This window comes from Heterocephalus glaber, unplaced genomic scaffold (genome assembly GCF_053883595.1).
Source record: "Heterocephalus glaber isolate CG9 unplaced genomic scaffold, H.glaber_assembly_v1.0 deba00001481, whole genome shotgun sequence".
Classification (NCBI taxonomy): Eukaryota; Metazoa; Chordata; class Mammalia; order Rodentia; family Bathyergidae; genus Heterocephalus; species Heterocephalus glaber.
In genome coordinates, this window is record NW_028258317.1 from 51762949 (window position 1) to 51784234 (window position 21286).

At 39.8% G+C, this 21286-nt stretch overlaps 1 protein-coding gene across 6 annotated transcripts in view; it reads left to right on the top strand.

Moving 5' to 3' along the window:
- Nucleotides 1-21286, top strand: part of Pip5k1b (phosphatidylinositol-4-phosphate 5-kinase type 1 beta) — a 331992-nt gene that overhangs the window by 291493 nt on the left and 19213 nt on the right. The window lies entirely within an intron of this gene.

Genomic DNA, 21286 nt, shown 5'->3' on the forward strand with positions numbered 1-21286 from the left:
TGTGTTTATATATTGCTAACCACATTAACATATCACAAGTAGGTATGTGAACAATGTTAAATAATGGGCTTCGTGTTTATGATGTTTAAGAAAGTGCCACATTGTTTCCTAGTTTCTTTAGGAGTGCCTTCTAGAAGGTGGAATTTGAGTGTAGCGTGGTGTTAATAGTTTATATCTAGCCTCGTGCACTCATGGTTGAGGCTTTGGGGAGCTGATTGGATCATGGGGGCATAATACTCATTAGTGGATTAGTCCATTGATGAGTTTATACTAAATGGGGTGTTGGGAGGCAAAGCCTGTTTGGAGGAGGCGGGTCACTGGAGGGATGGGCTGGAAGGGTCTGTCTCCCTCCCTCCCTCCCTTGATTGATCCCTGCTTCTCACCTCCTTGCCATGAACTGTTTCTCCTCTGCAATGCCCCCTGCCATGCTGCCTGCCTTGGAGCCAGCCAGTTATGGACCAAAACCCCTACAAACTGTGAACTGAAATAAATCTTTCCTCTTTCGGTTGTGGGTGCCCGGGATTGTGTCTCAACAACAACAAAGTGAGTAAGGCACGTGGTAAAGGGCTACATATCTGGCCTCAGAAATATGGTTGGTATTCAGACCTTCCAAACACCAAACAGGTCCCAGTCTACTGAGTCTACTAACCCCTAGCTTTGAAATGCAGCTTCCTGGGCCTGTTGTCAATTCTAGTGTACATTAACATTCGAGCACCTCTATTTAAGCAAATGAGTTTAATGACCTTTGATTCTAATGTGCCTAGTTTTTGGGGGGGGGGTGTTTGTTTGTTTGTTTGTTTGTTGGTACCGGGGATCGAACTTGGGTCCTTGCGCTTGCACAGCAGGCGGCGAAACCACTGAGCTAAATCCCGACCCAAATGTGCCTAGTTTTAATCCTTAACTTAAAGAAGGGCTCGGTGTATAAGGAGCCACTGCCAGAGATTATTAAAGCTGGGCCACAATTTAGAAGCCAGAATAAGTCTCAGCTCTCCTCACAAGCCTGAGTTCTACACTCCTCCCAGATGATCTCTGCATGAAGGGACCCAGGCAGGCACCTCCTGTTTTGTGCCCGTTATTTGTTTTATTTATCACTAAACTGTATGTTCCTAATGATTTGGGACAAGGTTTTGACCTGTGTTGCAAAGATTGGTAGTTACTATGACATTTTCCTGTTATTCAAGTCAGATCTCATAATTAGTTTGGTGTTGGCCTATCCATGTATGAGAAAACTTCCTGTCACTCTACCTCTCTTTGAAGTTAGCAGGAACGCTAAAAATCAATTCTGTTTATGGTTTTCAATTAGCTGAAGACAGTTATAATTACAATATACATCAATGAGAGCAAATCTGCCTTTTTGATGTGTTTTCATATTTTTTTTTCCAGGAATTGATGCAATCTTAATAGTAAGTTGGGTGATCATTTCAATCCTGTACATTTGTAGTACACTGATGAAGTGAGAACCAGAGAAAAGTTGGAAATCTAAGGTACAAGCACACACACACAAAAATCTTTGTTAGATTTTACTAAGGAAGGGCCTTATTTTTTTAAGGACAGAAAATGTAGTGTTTAGCAAAGACTAAGAATTGTATTTTTTTTCAGATACTTAAAATAGAATTTCTTAAAAGTGAATATTTTTTTTCATTTATAAATTTTTGTCAATAAGAGATTCTTTTCCCCAAAATTGACACTATGAGCAAAGGGAGGGAAATTTAGTGAGTCATTCTGTTCGCCAAGGGCCAGGATTTCCTGTAAGCATTTATAACACCTGAATTAATTTGCTAGGCTGATAGAATATAAAGTATCATAAACTAGGTGGCTTAAATGATGTAATATACAACCTCACAGTCCTGGAGGTCAGAAATTCCAAGTCAAGGTGCCAGCAGAAATGGTTCATCCAGCCGGGGATTTAGCTCAGTGGTTTCGCCACCTGCTGTGCTAGCTCAAGAACCCGAGTTCAATCGGTACCAAAAAGACACAAAAAGAAAGAAAGAAATGGTTCATCCTAAGGGCTGTGGGGAGGAATTGTTCCAGGCCTTTCTCCTAGATTCTGGTTTGTGGCGTGCTAGCAATCTCTGGCATTGTGCAGCTTGTAGCTTTGCTTTGATCTTCCCATGGGATTCTACTGTGCATTATTAATGTCCCCCTTTTACAAGGACACCAATCATAATGCCGTAGTGTATACCCTCCCTCAGTATAACCTCACCTTAACTAATTATATCTGCAGTAACCCTATGCTCAAGTAAGCCCACGTTGTGGGACACTGGGGCTAGAACTTCAGTGTAGGCATTTTAAGCAGATACCATTCAGCATAACATTGTCCCTCTAAATAAAGCTTTGTTTTTCTGGCTTTTTTTTGTTTGTTTTCAGTTGTAATGCCAGTAAGTTTAAAGAGATGCAGAGTATCTGTTTGCAGACCACCACCCATGGGAGTCACATCATTGAGTCATGGTACAGAGGGATAATGATGCTGTATTATTTTCTGTTCACTTTATTTTAGACTTTTATTGGTTCTATTAGCTTACACAGCAAAAGGCATTTCCAATTCAGCATATTGTATTTCTCCTATGATTTTATTTCCCCTTTGATTTCAAGCTTTGGTTGAAAGAAGGCCAACTGAGACTGAGAATCAAAGCTGTAGGGAGGGGCTGGGTTGAAGCTCTGTGGTAGAGTGCCTGCCCAGCACGCATGAGCTCCTGGGTTCAATCCCCAGTACCACAAAAAAAAAATCTGTAGGAAGCTGAAAGGATTTCATCAAACCCACACTTCTGATTTATACAGAGGAGGGAACTCTGGGACCCAGGAAAGGTCAATGTCTAATTCAAATATAGCACAGCCAGCCAATTATTGCCATGTTGGTGCCAGAATTCAATTCCCCTGCTCTTTTGCTAGCTGTTTTTCCCACATGTACTGCTTCTCTGAGCCAGGGAGACCATAGGTCCCCTGTGATTTACAAGGTACCCACGCCTACTGCGTTTGCGGTGCTTGCTTCTAGCTGGAGAGTACAATCAGCTGTTTTCAGTGCATGTCATTCATCTGGGGATGTTTTGTGAACTGCCAGTACTGCAATTTTTTTTCAGTTTCCCCCAAGCCTCACTTCCAGGACCTACTTAAATATATTACCCTCAACTCCACAGATTTGAGCTCTAGAAAGGGAACCAATTCCAATATTAGTCTCTGCCAATATGAAGAGGAAAACATGGTTTCCTAGAAAATAGAAGTCAAGGGCCTGGGATTTAGCTCAGTGCTGCCAGCCCTGCCTTGAAAGTGCAAGGTCCTAAGTTTGATCCCCGGTACCAAAAAAAGAAAATAGAAATCATTCTTCAGTTTTGTGAAGCCCCACAGAAATTAATCTTCAAGTTTTTTATTTTGGTTTGTTGTTTTAGGTATTTTGGTGGGAGGTTTTTTGTATTTTTATATTTTATAATCAAATATGTAGTTATCTGCTTCTTTTTAATATTTATTATCCATCTCCCCAATTGATTTGGTTTGTGGATTTTTTTTCCAGCTGTATTGATAAATAAAAATTATATATACTTTACATGTACAACATGATGTTTTTGATATACATATGTATACATTGTGAAATGAGTACCACAACCACACTAATTAACAGATCCATCACATCACTTGGTTATGATAGTTTCATCCCTGTGCTGAGAAGGCTTAAGATCAATTCCCTTAGCAAATTTTAAGTACACAATATAGAATTGCTAACTGTAGTCACCTTGCTGTACATTAGATCTCTAGAACTCATGCATCTTGCATAACCAAATCTCTGTACCCTTTGACCAACATCTCTCCATATCTCCTTTACCCCAGCACCTCATAGCCACTTTCTAGTCTCTGCTTTTATGAGTTCAACATTTTTAGATTCCACATCTAAGTGAGTTCACGTAGTTTCTGTCTTCTGTACCTGTCTTATTTCACTTAGCACAATGTCCTCCTAGTTCATCTGTGTTGTATTGAATGGCAGGATTTTCTTCTTTTTAAGGCTAAATGACGTACCACTGTGTGTGTGTGCACATGTGTGTTTGTGTGTATTTTCTTTAGCAGTTCATCCATCAGTGAACACTTAGTTTGTTGCCCCAACATTTTTTAACAACTTATTTTTTGCTTTTAACATAGTACTTGGGATGAAGTAGGCATTCAGTATCCATTTGAATTGATGATTTATAGGGCAGTTTTTTTGTTTTTGTTTTTGTTTCCTTGGGGGGGACCAGGAATCGAACTTGGGACCTTGCGCTTGCAAGGCAAGCAAAGCACCACTGAGCTAAATCCCCAGCCCTATAGGGTAGTTTTGTAAGTAGAAAAACAGATACTGGTTTTTACACTGACAGTTCATTATTGAAGTATAATTTATGTGTAGTGAAATTCAAAAATCTTAAGCAAATAGTTCCATGAATTTTGACTAATGTATATACAAATAACGATCACCAGATCATGATAGAGAACATTCTTCCGTCCCAGGAGGATATTCCCTTCTGCCCTTCCTCATCATGACTTGGGTCATAGAAACATTCACCTTTGTTTCTTTCTGGAAAGCTTTGCAGTTTTCACTTTCACATTTTGTCTATGATCTGTCTCTCATTTTTGTATGAGGCATGAGATGAAGGTATCAAAGGTTTCTTTTTTTGCTTTGTTAACATCTATTCCTGCTCCTTTTGATAAAGCCAAATAAGACTCATATCTAGTAATAGGTCAATTAGGGATGTATCTGTTTGTCCTCTTTTTCTCTCTCCCCCTCCCTCCCTCCTCTCTCTCTCTCTCTCTCATTTTCTTTGATTTTTTTTTTTTTGGTACTAGGGATCAAACTCAGGACCTTGAGCTTGTGGGGCAGGCACCAAAACCACTGTGCTAAATCCCCGGCCCACATTTTCTTTGATTTTGATTTTCTTTGCAGTATTGGGAATCGAACCCAGGGCATTTGAACTGAGCTACATCTCCAGCCCTTTTCCTTTTTGAGAAAGGGTCTCCCTGAGTCTCTAAATTGCCCAGGCTGGTCTAGAACTTGCAGTCCTCCTGCCTCAGCCTCCCAGAGTGCTGGGGTTACAAGCATGTGCCACCACAGCTGGCTACATTATCTTTTTAAATGAACCATTGTTGTTGAGAATATCTTAGAAACACAGGAAAGTACAAAATTCTCAACAGTGACTGGATGACTTGAAGCAGTTTGTATAAGACATGATATTGCTCCAGATTCAAGCCGCCTATGCCACCTGTTTTTAGAGAAGTTAGCCTTATTACTCAAATGTAAAAAATAAATAGCAAGAGGCTCAACCTAACAGAGTTGTCTTTGATAATTAAATGAAATAATATGTATAATATAGTCATCGTCATGTAAACATTACAATCAATAATAACTGCTAGCTTTAAATGTACATGTGTATATGCATGCATGTGCATCTGTGCTGGAGTATGATAATGGAAAGAAAACTAAGACCCAGATTGTAAAAGAAGGTCCCTAAACATGGATGAGAGCTTCTGTTTAAAAGGTTTCTCCCCAGAAGAAATGTGTGTCTGTGTGTTTCTCCCACACACATACACATGTACACACATTCCACACATAGCACGCATTCCTCTCCAAGAGAAGGAGGATCTGCTGCTTGCTTCTGGTTTCCATCCCCAGAGGTCATAGTCATGGAAACATGCTGCATGGTTTTCTTTTTGTGTGTCGGTCCAAAGTGTTGCTTTGTGGCACGCTGCAGTGGACTGCAAGCCTGGGGCCTCCCCCATTACAGATGGGGGAGGAAGGGAAGTTAAGCCTGAGCACTAGACCCATGCACAGCCAATACTAAGGAGACTGCCTGCTGCTCTGCATGCCTGTGTTAGAAACAGGCAGTCTCCGCAGCTAAAAATAGCAAAACTGGGAGCATGGGAAAGAGCAGCAGCCATGCTAAATGCTGAAAAGGAGAAAAGGCAGAGAAATACTCTTAGAGCTCTGGAAGCCTCCTGTTTGTCCAGGAAGGCTAGGTGGATGGGCAGCTCATCAGTTAGATGTTATGGCCAAGGTCAAGGGCCTCCCCCTTCCCTACACCCACATCGGGACACCTTGTGTACAACCTTGCTCACACACTCACCAAAGGAGCTCAGCGTGCAGTAAGTGCTGACTGGGGCATGAGGTTTGCTGCATGCTGACACTATCCAGGCCGTATTGGGAGTCTAGTGTCAGAACTTGAGGAGTTCTTGAGAACTTGCAAAGTTCTACAGCTGCTTTCTGCTCCCCACCCCAACAAAGGTGGGCCTTGGGGGTGCAGGGTGTTAGTCTGACCATCCTTGATGTCTGGGCATGCTGGAATCAGCTTGCCCATCAGCAGAGAGTGGCTCTAGTACTGAACAGATATTTGCAGCCATTAAGTGAGACTGAGCTGTCTTTGTGGATTTTCCCTGGGAGGAGAGCCATCCTAGTCACATTAGTTATCAGTTAATGTTCTGGTAGCTAAACTTAAAATAGAGAAAAAAATTCTTTCCAAGGACTTATGATAAATCTGTCAATGGAAACAGACTTCATCAAAGCCCCTGGGCACAAGCAGTGTCGCAGAGTCAGAGCCAGTTGATACTGCCCTTCTGTCATGCAAAAAAACCATTGTGGTCTTGGCCTTTCTTTCCTTCACTTGCATTATGCAGCTGGGCCTCTGGACGGCCTTGTGAGATGGCTGGACAGGCAATCATTCCCATTTGCCAATGAGGAACCAGGAGATCAGTGCCCAAGTCCTGACTTGCCCGATTTATAGCTAATCAGAGAAGTGGGGCTTCTGTCTCAGCCCTGCCCTTAGTCCACATGCTCTGGATTTTTCCCCTCATGGTAGTCAGCTTCAAAAGGGCAAACCCCAGGCTGGGCTGTAGCTCAATGGCACAGCACCTGCCTGGCAAGCGCAAAGTCCTGAGTTCGATTCCTGGTACCGGAAAAAAAAACCCACACAAAACCCTTTAACACAAAGCAGCTAAAATGTGGTATGAATTTAAGCAAAAATAGAAAGAAGAAAGGAAAGGGGCGGGGATTTACCTCAGTGGTTCCGCCACTGGTCCTGCAAGTGCAAGGACCCAAGTTCAATCCCCGGTACCAAAAAAAAGAAAGAAGAAAGGAAAAAAAAGCAGACTCCATTTAACTTTGTTGGACACACTTTTCTTGGCACAGCCCAGTGATTGTGAACTTTGAACCCAAAGAGGGGAATGTAATCTTAAGTCACATAAACAATATTTACATAGTCAGAATAATACAAACTGGGGGCCAGTTCACGGACAGAGCAGGAAAATTTTGATTGTAGCTGTCAGGCAGAAAATAAATATTAGCAGCTATAACAAATAGAGATAAAAGGTTTTTTAGCGTGTCTAATACAGTGCGAGAAGAAAGGGACAAAGATGAAACAATGTGGGACATTAGAGAATATACAGTGTACAACTGATAGGGTGATAAAGGTTGTTAAGAACATTATTCATTGGACGGGGATTTAGCTCAGTGGTTCCGGTGCCTGCCTCAAAAGCCCAAGGTCCCGAGTTTGATGCCCAGTACCAATAAAAACATTATTCATGGGCCAAGCATGGTGGCACACGCCTGTAATCCAGCACTTGGGAAGCAGAGGCAGGAGCATCACAGTGAGTTCAAGGCCAGCCTGGGCTACATAGTGAGTTCAAGGCCACCCTGAACTACAAAGTGAGACCCTGTCTCAAAAAACCAAAAGAGGCCCAGGAGGAGGCATCCCACCACCATTCCACTGCTCGCTCCTAGGGCAGAGGAGGTGAGCCAATTCCAGTGCCCAGGAGGAGGCTCCCCACCACCATTCCACTGCTCACTCCTAGGGCAGAGGAGGTGAGCCAATCCCAGCGCCCAGGAGGAGGCTCCCCGCTGCCATTCCACCACTCGCTCCTAGGTCAAAGGAGGTGAGCCGCATGGGCGCCAGCAGCACACCCCCACACACCCCAAGGAAATGAGAAGACATGTAAACAAGCCTAAAAAACAAGACTTCCAGATCACCTACATCAACCCCAAAGGGAAACAAGATGGAACAATCTGATACTCAACCACCTGGACTCCCTGAACTGGCAACAAAAGAGGATCTGGAAAAAATGAAATCAGTAATAATTTCTCAGATAATAGCAAAGATTGTGCCCATAGTGCAAGACATGATTAATAAATCTAGAGAGGACACAGATAAAAAAATAAGAGGATCTGAGGAACATGATGGAATCCTAACATAGGAAACAAATGGAATCCATAAAACAGATGCAAACAGATTTCCAAGAGATTAAAAACTCCATTGAAAGTCTACACAGCAGAATGAGCCAATGTGAGGACAGAATTTCAGATAAAGATAAGATTGCAATTAGGAGGAAAAGAAAAATTGCTTTAAAATTGTAAGGGAACACGAGAAATCAATCCAGCAGCTGCTAGATGATGCAAAGAAGAATAACATAAGACTGATTGGAGTCAATGAAGAAACAGGAGAGAGTGCAGATGACATAAAAAACTGTTCACAGAAGTGATGGCAGAAAACTTCCCAAGCAGGGGAAAAGAACTTGACATACAGATAAGTGAGGCATATAGGACTCCAACTAGCCTTGATCAAAAAAAATCTACACATAGGCATATAATTGTTAGGATTCCAGAAACCCAACAGAGGAACAAAATTATTCTATAAGCAGTGAGAGAAAAGAAACAAGTCACATACAAAGGAAAGCCCATCAGAAACACAGCAGACTTCTCAATGCAAACCCTCAAGGCAAGAAGAGCTTGGAGTGATGTATTTCAAACCCTAAAAGAAAACAGCCTCCAACCCAGATTGATGTACCCTGCAAAACTATTTTTCAAAATTGATGGAGAAATAAGATACTTTCATGACAAAGAGCACCTTAGGAACTTCATGAATACCAAACCAGCACTCCAAAAAATTTTAGACAATATCCTAGGAAAAGACAATGAGGATCACAACCCCAGGAAGCCCAGCAGAATGAATCCATTGGGCTTGACAAATTAAAGGCAAAAGGGGAGAATCCAACAAAAAGAAAAAGTCATGACAAGGCTTTTAAAACTTTTAACTTCATCTCCCTAATGAGTGTATAATTCAATCTTGTTATTGTACTGATTAGTATTTTTCTGATTCTAGAGTTGCACACCTTTCCTTGTGCTGTACTGGCTATTTATCATCTTGTGTCTACATTTTAATTGGGTTGTCTATTAATGAGTTGTAAGAGATCTTTATATATTGTGGTCATCGGTTATATGCATTGTAAATATGGTCTGTTTAAGGACTACTTTTCATTTTAACGATGTCATTTAAAGTTCTAAATATTGATGGAATCTCATTTATCAATTTTTTTCTTTTATACATCATGTTTTTAGTATCCTAGGAAGTTCTTGCCTACCCTAAATTCATAAACATTTTCCCTTATAATTTCTTCTTAAAGTTTTATAGTTTTAGTCTTTCATATTTAGGTTCATAGATCCTTTCAAGTTATTTTTATGTATGGAAATAAAGTGTTGAGGTTAATTTTTTATATACAGATAACCAGGTGTTCTAGTCCCATTTGCTGAAAACACTATCTTTTCCTCGGCTCTTGAACTGAGTTTATATTCTATAAAATGTTAATGTTAAATAATCTTTCAAAACTCAGTGGACCATATATGTGTAGTTCTATTTCTAGATTTTCTGTTTTATTCTAATGATCTATATGTCTTTGCTTACACCAACACTGCCTTGATTACTGTAGCTTTAGAAGAAGTCTTAAAATTAGATATTAAACATCTTCCAACACTGTTTTTTTTTTCTTTTTCTTTTTACTTTTCTAGGTCCTTTGTACTCCTACTTAACTTTTAAATTTCAATATCCAATTCTTCATTTATAACAAGTATACATAGACCTGAATTTTTATATATACCTTGTGTTTTCTAATCCTGCTAAATTCAAATACAAGTTCTAAGGGCTCCTAGAGATTTCTTAATACTTTCTCTGTAGCTGATCATTTCATCTACATACAAAGATTTTGCTTCTACCTTGCCAATCATATCTAATAGTGTCATTTTATTGTCAGACTATTTTGGTGGGGCCTAGGTTTCAAAGTTTAATGGAAAGATGAAGAGTAGGCATATCTGTCCTTGTTCCCCACCTTACGGAGAAAGCATTGTATCGTCTCCATTCATATAGGGCATTTTTGCTGCAAGTACGGAGTACATGTGTCTAATCTGTTGAGAAGGTTCTGTTCTACTTCTAGTCTCCTGATAGCTTTTACCATGAACAGCTATAGAATTTAATCCGATACTTTTTCTCCAACTAGTGACAGGATCATATGGCTTTTTGCTTTCCTCTGTTAAAATGATGACTTTTGGGGGTGGACCTGCCAATGCTGAACCAACACTGCCATTCCTATAATAAAACCACTTTCTACATCCTGCCAGATCTGACTTCTAATAGTTTGTTATGTTAAACAAATTTCTATCTATGTTCATACTTTTTTCTTCTATTATCTTTATCCAGTTTTAGGATTAGCACAATGTTGAGTTCCTAAAATGAGGGGAGAAGTGTTCCTTTTTTTTTCTGCTTTAAATGTTTGATATAATTTATCATTTAAAATGTATACAAGCCTTTTGTTGTCATATAGGTAGGTTTTCAAGCTAGGAATATACTTTCTTTAATAGGTGCTATTCAAATTTTATATTTCCTCCAGAGTTAGTTTCATTAATTTGTCTTCCAAGGTACTTATTAGAAGTTGGCAAATTTATTTCAAAAAAGATTTTTGTAATTTTCTTTCTATATCATTTTAAATTCTGTAAACTCTGTGGTAATGTCTCTTAGATCTTGATACTCTAATTTGTAAAATGTATAATTAATATTGTGTAATAGGAAGTAAAGGTCTAAAGGATCAGAGGAAGTGGGAGGGGTAGGGGAAAGGAAAGAAGGGAAAAGAAAAAATATGAGAAGAGGAAAAAAAATTGGAAACAAGGTCTTTGCAAATAGGGAAGGGCGGAGGGGGTGAAGGGAGGGCAGGGGAAGAGGAAAAAAAATAAGAACCAAGATACTCATGTAATGGTACAAGATCCCAATGAGGTATGTAACTGTATTTTTTTTTTTTTTTGGTACCGGGGATCGAACTCGGATCTTTGCGCTTGCGTAGCAGGTGGCGAAACCACTGAGCTAAATCCCCAGCCCGTAACTGTATTTTATACCTTAAATGTACCAATAAACTTAGTGGGGGAAAAAAGAAAAAGAAAAAAATTTTTTTAAATAAAGAATGTTATTCATAGTTACAAAATAAAATAAAAATAGCATCAAAGTGGGTAAATTTCCTTCCTAGTAAATCAATAAATGCTGCTTGAGGTTGAAACTATCTTTTATTCCCTGAAAACAAAAGACATGACAGGAATCATCAAGAGAGCTGAGAGAGAAATTCTGAGAAGTGTGTGTTGGGAGCCAGAGCAGGAGGAAGTTGCTCTTCACCCTAAGCTCTACATCATGTGATACATTTCTCTGATTAAAAAAATTTTGAGTCAATAATAGAATGACTTTTGAAAGACAAAAACTGACTAGTACTTTGTGTCCCCTGCACACATGTCCCATGAGAATTAGCTATAAAACACTCATGAGATCTGCAAACAGCAGTGTTCCGGGATATAAAACTATCCGTGACTGTTTCAGCGCTTTGGCCCGGCTAATGCTCTCCAGTGAAGCCAAACTAATGTCGCTGGTAACAGAAAGAAGCATTTTGTAAATGGCAGCCTGCTTGTCATCAAAGCATGGCGAACGTTCTCTAGCAGAGACAGCATGCTGCACCGCTCTTACCTCCCATGAGATGTTTTCGATTCGTGCAGAGACGGAGAGTAAAGCAGTGGAATGGTATCGACAGTTCTTGAGCTTTTACGAGGGAAGAGCACAACTGAGTAGATTAACAGTTTCTTGTGACGCTTGCTGCAAATTAGATTCAATTAGCCATCAGACAGCCTGAATCCAGGGAACTCTGGCAAAACAGGCATACAGGCAGGCAGCCAGGCCCCTAGGCCCAGTCCTGTAATACCGCTTCCAGAAATGGACCTTTCCAAGCTGTGAGCACCAGATGCTCCGACCCCACCGCTGGAACCTGAAAGTGTTTCTCCCAGGAGAGACATTCTTCCTTATAAGTGACCCCTAAAACAGAGCCCTGGAAATTCACAGAGAAAGTAGGAACAGATTCCAAATAAGCTTGTGCCCAGGAAATCAGGAGTACAGCAAGAAAACTGGACACTAGCAGGCATGTTCCCCAGTGTGAGAAATCAATATTTAGTTAATCAGAGGTACAGACATTTAAGTGAAAATCCTTTTTAGAAGATATAGCTCACCTTTACTATCTGGGGCATTTTCAAGGGTGGAGGAATTTACTATAGACAATAGATACATTTATTGGGGTTGGATGGTTTACTCTTTCATTTCACTCTTTTTAAGAAGCAGTGGACAAGAACATACGTATTCATGCCGAGTATTTAGGTTCTTGAGCCAAAATAATATTTCATGTCCTATATGAACCATTTCTTCATTTAGAAAGATATATTTTACCTTCAATAGTGTACATGAACTTTACTAATCTCTTTGCTAAAAATAACATATCGATATTAAAATGAAATATTTTTAGTATCATTTTCTGCCGAGGCCCAAAACAAAAGTGAGGCTGTCCTTCTTGTGAAGGAAGCAATCAGAAACCAATTTTGCAGCCCTTAGGTGACTGCCCACCTCTGGGCTTTAAAAGAGCTTAGAGAGGTCAAAAAAAGAACTACCAGTTAGAATATATCTTTTTTTTTCAGTTTTTATTTTTTATTAGTACATTTGCAGTACAAAATGATTACATTCCTTGTGTTAAGTTGGTACAAGTAATATAACACTTCTCAATTCTTCTTTTATCACTTCCCCTCCCTCCATTTCTTGATCTCTTTCCCATTTGAAAAAACAAAAAACTATCTCCCTACTTCCCATTGTTCATCTTTTTTTTTTCTCTTTACTTATACTTTGGGTTTCTCATATAAGAGAAACCATACAATATTCAAGCTTGCATGTCTGATTTATTTCACTTAACATTATGTTCTTAACGTGTATCCATTTTCCTGCAGAAAATCACTCAAGGTATCTTTTATGGCAGAATGTGTTTCTAATTGGGTATAAATACCACATTTTTTTGTCCATTCATCTGTTGATGGACTTGTAAGCTGCTTCCAAGATTTAGCTGTTATGATTTGTGCTGTTATAAAAATGTATATGCATGTATCACTGTAATATGTCTTTAACTCTTTTGGGGACAATACCTAGAAGAATATCTTGGTCAGATGGAATATCTAGTTTTAGTTTTTTGCAGAATCTCCATACTGATATTCATTGTGGTTGTACTAGTTTCCATTCCCACCAACAGTGTAGTAGGATTCCTTTTCCTCTCACAGCCTTGAAAGCATTTGTTGTTATTTGATTTCTTGACGGTAGTCATTCTTTCTGGAGTAAGATGGACTCTGACTGTTGTTCTAATTTGCATTTCTCTAATGGCCAGAGAAGTTGAACATTTTTTCAGACATATGATCAATGGAACAGAATAGAGGATGCAGAAACAATGCCTGGCACATACAGATATTTGATCTTTGCCATAGGAGCCAAACACATACACTAGAGGAAGTATAACCTCTTTAACAAATAATGCTAGGAAAACTGGCTATCTACATGCAGAAAATTGAATCCAGAGATATCTTTTACCATGTGCTAAACTAAAATCAGATGAGATCGGGCACGTTCAGAGTGGTATGGCTGTAGACACTAAAATCAAAATGAATCAAAGATCTCAGTGTTAAAACAGAAACAATCTGCTGGGAGGTATAATAGGTAAACCTCTTGAAGACATAGACATAGGCAAGGCTGTTCTGAATAGAACCCCAGTGGTACAAGAAATAGTACTACATAGAATCAACAAATGAGATCACATCAAATTAAAAAGCTTCTGCATAGCAAAGGGAACAACCGACAAAATGAAGAGACAACCTACAGAATGGGAAAAGATTTTGCCAGCTATTTCTCGTACATAGGTAAAATATATAAAGAACCAAAAAAAAAAAATTAGACTTCCTGAAAGGCCCAACTGAAATGAATAGACATTTCTCAAAAGAGGTAGAAACTAGAACTGAGTGAACAGAGATGCCAGTCCCAGGCCAGCAAAAAGGCTCCGGGGCCTCTCTGAAGGCCTAGGTGTGTGTCTTTGGGAGTATCTGCCTCCCCAACAGCACACAGCCTCTGTGTGCCCTCTTCTGGAGGATTTGACCTCTGACTCAAGCCTGAGAGCCCAGCAACTCCCATGGAGCACGTAGCCTTTGCTATTTGAACTGGCCTCTGCCGCCTTACTTCCTGTCTCTTTTTGGTGCTTTCTCATTCTCTTTAGCATTTTTGACCAGGATAATTAAATTGTGGGGTTTTTTTTTGGAGGCAGGGTCTCACAAAGTTCCCCACAGGACTGGAACTTGTAGTCCTCCTGCCTCAGCCTCCCAGAGCACTGGAATTACAGGCCTGTACCACCATGCCCAGCTTTAAATCTTTATCTCAGTGTCTCTCTTCCTCCATACTACATATGTTTCATGAGGCATATACTTGTTGGTTTGGGGGTTTTTTTGTTATTGTTGTTGTATTTATGGTACTGGGGATCGAACTCAGGACCTTCCGCTTGTGAGGCAGATGCAGTGCCACTGAGCTATATCCCCGGAGATACTTGTGTTTATTTTGAACTTTGCTATATCCTGGCACCTAGGGCATGGATGAATGCTCATTAAATATTTGCATTGTACCCTCATCATTACGAATCACTCCACCAGTCCCACTTAGTTGGTATTTTTATTCTTATTTTATAGTGGGAAGCTAGAGCTTACAAAGGTCAAGAAATTTACCCAGTGTCACACACAACTAAGTGGGAGCACCAGATTTCAAAGCCAAGTCTGTCTGATTCTGAAGCTCATGCTCTGTATGCATCTGTGTACCAGCTTAGGTTCTGGTTTCCCTAAAATGTGCTTTTATCCTTTGGAGGTGGGAGACAGAGTGCAATCTGTGTCTTTTTGTTTTGTTTTGGCTGGGGATTAAATCCAGGGCCTTTGCACTCAGCCACATCCTCAGTCTTTTTTTATTTTTCATTGTGAGGCAGGCTTTCACTAAGTTGCCCAGGCTGGGCTACCTTACCTCCCAGAGTACTGGGATTACAGGCATGGACCACCATGCCTAACTCTAATCTAAATCTTCTAAAGAAGTAACACTGAGCCTGTTCTCACTCAGTCCACACAGACTAATAAGGATAAGAAATGCATGTAAAGATCATTTAATTAAATATGTAGTTTTCACTCTTTACCAAGACAGTAAGTCAGATTATTCAGAGTATATTTAATGGGACTTTACTATTCAAATGCCTGATCATTTCTATAGGGCTGCATATTTCACCAAGTTCTTTTATATAGGTATTTTGTTTAGATATTAAATTATTGGAGGCTTAAATAGCTTTATTGCATTTATTAAATATTTATGTCATCTTTTTAAAAATATGTTGCTTTGTAAAGCACATTTTGCTGACTTACATTTCCTCAAACCTTTGTGTTTATTGCTATCCTTCCCAGTGAAAACAGAGCTCTCTACTGTTCACATCAAACATCAAATGCATGCCGTATTTCCTGGTATTATGTGATCATTTTACAAGCTCCTAGGTACATTTGCTGCTGAGCCACCCTGGCTTCTGCCATCGCATATTTTGAAATTTCAGTAGAAAGGACCACAGCAAAGGTGGTTAATTGGAAAACAGAGTTCAAATCCTTGTTCCATTCAGCAACCGTGTAACTTTGGCAGTCACTGCATCTCCCTCCTCCCTGGGTCTCACCTCCAGAGTAGAGATGTTGCACTGACAAACACAAGGAAGGATGATGGGAATTAGTGGGCTGGGGTGACATGGAAGAGGGATGGTGACCAAGGAGGAGTCATGCAGAGGACTTCCCCAATTGAAGGAGACAGCCACAATCCTACTGATGCTCAAAATTGTGGGCTCAGGGTTGGCAGCTCTTCTGATTTCTCGAAAGAGACTATGGAAAACTGGGTTTCTGTAGGAATTTCCTGTTGCTTAATTTGAAAATAACTCAAACATTTTTAAAAATCTCTTTTTTCAAACTGAGCATGGTGGTACATACCTGTAATCCCAGCACTTGGGAGGCTGAGGCAGGAGGATTTCTGTGAGTTCAAGACTAGCCTGAACTATGCAGTGAGACCCTATCTCAAAAAATAAAAAACAAGGGCCGGGATTTAGCTCAGTAGTTATGCCACCTGTCTTGAAAGCGCCAGGACCTGAGTTCAATCCCCGGTACCAAAAAAATAAAAAATAAAAATCTCTTTTTCAAAATATATAAATATGTTTCCCCCAGCTACACTGGGTTTCTGGCCAGAAGGGTGCGATCTCAGGTCAGGAGTCCTCCAGCATGATGCTGTGTGACTCCGGGCATGCCTGTGCCCCACCAGCACTGCCCCTGCCATGACAGCAGAGGTGGCCCCCAGGCTCCCATGCAGCCACTGTGGTCTCTTCACCTCAGGGCACCCAGTCTCAGAACCCAACTCTCTGATCTTGTCAGCAAGACTATAATTTATTCTCCCTTATGGAAATGTTTTTGAATGACTGGTGAATAAGCCAGGAACTTATTCAAATGGTGCATTCTAAAAAATACATGACTTAAAATATATATTGTGTGAAATTTCCTAGTAATTCTAGTACTATGTATTGGGAGATCAAGTTTACAATTATGATCTTTAGGTACTTCATGGGCCTCTTTTCTCTTGTTTTAATCATATCACAGTAGTCATCCATTTAAAGTATACAGTTCAGTCTGGGTTTTGCATATTTCCAGGGTTGTATGCCTATCACCAGAATCTAATTTTTTTTTTCCAGTGCCAGGGTTGAACTCAGGACCTTGTGCTTGCAAGGCAGGCCCACTGACACTGAGCTAAATCCCCAGCCCCAGAATCTAATTTTAGAACATTTTTAACACCCTAAAGAGAAATCCAAAACCCATTAGCAGTCATTCTGTATTCCTCTCCTGCCTCTTGTACTTGGCAACTATTAGTCTGCTTTCTGATTGTACAGACTTGCCATTTGGACATTTTACAAAAATTAAATACTATTTTATGTGCTCTTTTATGACCAGCTTCTTTCATTTACCATATTTTCAAGGTGTATCCATGATGTTGCATGTATAATATTACATTGTTTTATTGCCAAATAATATTCCAACTAGCATTATCTACTTAGCCATTAGTGGATGTTTGTGTCATTATTCCTTTTGGCTATTATGAATAATGCTACTAAGAACATTTACGTACAATGTATATTTTTATGAACATATATTTTCTTTTTTCTTGAGACTAGACCTAGGAGTTAAATTACTAGCCCATATGGTGTTTTTTTGGTTTTTTGGTGTTTTGTTTTGGGTTTTTTTGGTACCAGGGATCGAACTCAGGACCTTGTGCTTGTGAGGCAGGCACAGCATCACTGAGCTAAATTCCCGGCCCTCATATGGTTTTGAAGACCCACTAAACGATTTTCCAAGGAACTACCATTTTACCTTCCCATCAGCAATGTATGATGGCTCCAGTTTCTCCACCTCCTCTCCAACACTTGTTGTTGGCCATCTTTTTCATTATAGCCATCCTGGCAGGTGTGAAGTGTAATGTCTGTGTGCATTTTCCCCATGACCAGTGATGTTGAGCATCGTTTTGTGTGTTAATTGGCTGTATGCCTCCTTTGGAGGAATGTCTGTTCAGAACCTTTTCCCATTTTTAAATTTGTTTTGTGCCTTTTTATTTTTGAGAATGAGAATTTTTTAGTTAGTCTGGATTCAAAACCTCTTTGCAGCTCAGTTTTATCGCCCAAATTTACCTCAAAATACTCTACTAAGGTAGAAAACTATCCTAATACATGTGAAAAACAGTGTTATACAGAGTTTTTCTTTAACAATAACTGTTTGATTTTATTAAATTTTGACCATATGAAACTGAGGAAATCTGTTCTTTTTCCCTATAGTCATATTGTATTTTAGCTAAAATAACTGATAAATGTACCTTCTGTTAACTCCCAAAGGCTATTCTATTTTTTTTTTCCTTTTTTAACTTTGTCTTAACTATGCCAGTGGTTTATTCACAGTGTCCAAAAATAAAAGAAAAATATTAGGTTGAAAAATACTTCCAGCATGAATTTGTCTCTGAGCAGAAAAACTCAGCACTACCACAGGACACGGTTTCTCTGACATATTTTATACTATAAGCATGTAGGCTCATTTAAAATTTTTTTGGCAGAATTTAAATGTGGTCTGTACATCATAGTACATAGTACATCAATCTGAGTAACCCAACTTTGGTAATTACACTGCCTGGCATGAAAGGATATGCTTGTTCTTAGAAAATTTAAACTGAGGGTTTAGTGGTAAAGGGATGCCTGAGTCAGACTTACTCTGCTCAAATAGTTCAAAAGAAAATACTATGGCCGAGGATTTAGCTCAGTGGTGCTGCCCCTGTCTCACAAGCAAAAAGGTCTTGAGTTTGATCCCCGGGGGGTAGGGATGGGGGAGTAAAAGAAAATATTAATGTATGTTCCGAGAGAAATAGTGATGAAGTAAATGTGATCAAATGATCAAAATGATATCAATTGATAATTCTGAGGGAAGGTACCCTGAAATTTCTTTTGACTATTATTCCTCTTTTTCCTTGAGTTTAAAATTATATATGTCAGATCATATTACAGTGATACCTGCATACCCATGTTTATAGCAGCATAATTCATAAGAGCTACATCTTGGAAGCAGCCTATCTGTCCATCAGCAGATGAATGGATAAAGAAAATGTGGTATTTACACACAATGGAGTACTACTCTGCCATAAAAAGGATAAATGAGTGATTTATAGGAAAATGGATGCACCTTGAGACCATAACATTAAGTGAAATAAATCAGACACACAAGTTTAAACCCAAAATGTAAATAAAGAGAAAACAAAAGATAGATAATAGGAAGTAGGAAGACAGATCTTTTATAAATAGGAAGGGGGATCAAGAGAAGGAGGGAGGAAGAGGAAGAGGGGAGAGGGAGCAGAGGGGAAGAGGATGAAAATGGTTTACATACATGTACCAATTCCATGCAAGGAATATAAACATCCTGTAAGCAGACATGTACTAATAAAAAAGAAAAAATTTAAGTGCAAAATCATGTCAAAATAAGAAGTAAAGGGCCTGGGATCTTACAAGGCATCCACAGCATGCACGAGGTCCTGGGTTCAATCTCCAATTTCCAGTACCAAAAAAAGAGAAAAAATTGTAAAAAGTAAGTATGATAAACATATTCTTAAAATTTAAATTAAAATATCAAGGCACGTACAGAGTATTCTTGGTTTCATATCTATGTGAAATTTAAACCAGGCATGGTGGTGCACGCCTATAATCCCAGCACTTGGGAGGGTGAGGCAGGAGGATCGCCATGAGTTCAAGGCCAGCCTGGGCTACATAGTGAGTTCAAGGCCAGTCTGAACTGCATAACAAGACTCAGTCTTAAAAAAAAAATTATAAGTGAAAACTCAGATAGGAAAGGGGAAAAACTTTTTTTGAGCCTCATCAAATATATATTTTAAAAATAACCCAGAAGCCATTAGAGAGTTTAATTACATAAAAAGTGAACCAAGAGAAAAGAATAAAAACAGACAGTCACACCACCTTTCCATATTTTCTGACCACTTTGTTTCTTGCTCTGGTGTCTAAGTATATAAAGCATTTTTCTTTCTCACAGGGCTTGGCCAGGCAGGGTCATTTTACACCCAAAAGGGCAGTGAGAAGCATCCTTTCAGGTGAAAGGCAAAAGCCGTTAACACTCACTGCTGCATCCTTCTTCTGATCCAAATATGTCCACTGCCACCCAGTGCCCCATGAAGCCACAGCCCCTGAAAGCTGGTGGTTTGCTTCAGCCCCTGAATCTGACAGCTTGCGTGATAAAGTCTACAACTCGAGGGAAGGAAGATGCACCCCCTGCTCTGGGAGCCCCCCAACAAGAGATTTCCCACATGGAGTAACCCACAGGTTTTTGAAAGGCCAAAGGACTTTTTTACTGTGTCCAGAATTTGAGAGAAAGTGCGTCAAACCAAAAATGAGATAGCTTTTGTCCCTTGATTTCCACAGTCCCATATATCACCAAATGAAAGATCAGTGGAAGACCCCTAACCCACACTCTCCTCTTCCTACGTGTCTGTCTTTTTACTCTTCTCCTCCAGCTGGGACTCAAACCTGGATGCCAGCCCAGTGCTTCACCACTCTCTCTACCCTCTACCCCCTACCATTTTCTTACTGTGTTTTTTTGATCAGGAAAAATACAAATGAACTCAGTATGTTAATATTCCAAAGAATGCTTAGGGGAAGGTTTTTTAATTATTGGAAAGGTCAGAGCTTCTAAATAGCTCCACTTACCTTCAATTCATAGGTAAATTTGTACAAAGACAGAGTTACGTGCAGCTTGCGGAGTAGAGAGAAATAGATGGCACTGTCCACAGCGGTCTCCTGCTCACGCAGCTTAGACAGGATCTCAGGGGTGACTTTAGATCGGGGTGTTCAGCTCTTCAGGGAGCCCAGATGGACAGAGGAACGCAGTGATTCTGGAGGGAAGAGCTGAAAGCCACCTTCAGCACACCTGCCCTCAGCTCTGCCTCCTGGAACCACAGGCCCTGTGCGAGTGCCTTCCACTCAGGCGACGGCCACACCCTCAGCCAGCTCGCCCCACACCAGGATCATCTCCTTGCCCCACTTTTTTCTCAGATGTTTTATTCTTGCAAAACCTTCCCAATTTAAAACACAGATTTCAAAGAACTGTTTTAATTTTTATTTGTATTAGCATGTTTGCCGTACATAATGATCACATTCATCCTGGGGAGTTGGTACGTGTACATAGCACATCTTAATTCTTTTTACTTCTCCTTCTCCTCCCCCTCCTGCATCTCTTGGTCCCCTTCCCATCAGCAAAAGATTTATCTCCCTGTTTCCTATTATCTATCTTTTATTTTGCTCTTCATTTATACGTGGGGTTTCTCATATAAGAGAAACCATGTGATAGTTGAGCTTTTGTGTTTCATTTATTTCACTTAACATTATGGTCTCAAGGTGCATCCATTTTCCTACAGAAAATGACTCAAAATTATCCTTCTTCATTGCAGAATAGTACTCCATTGTCTATCAAAACCACATATTCTTTATCCATTCATCTGTTGATTGACAGATAGTCCCTTCTAAAACTTAGCTATTATGAATTGTGCTG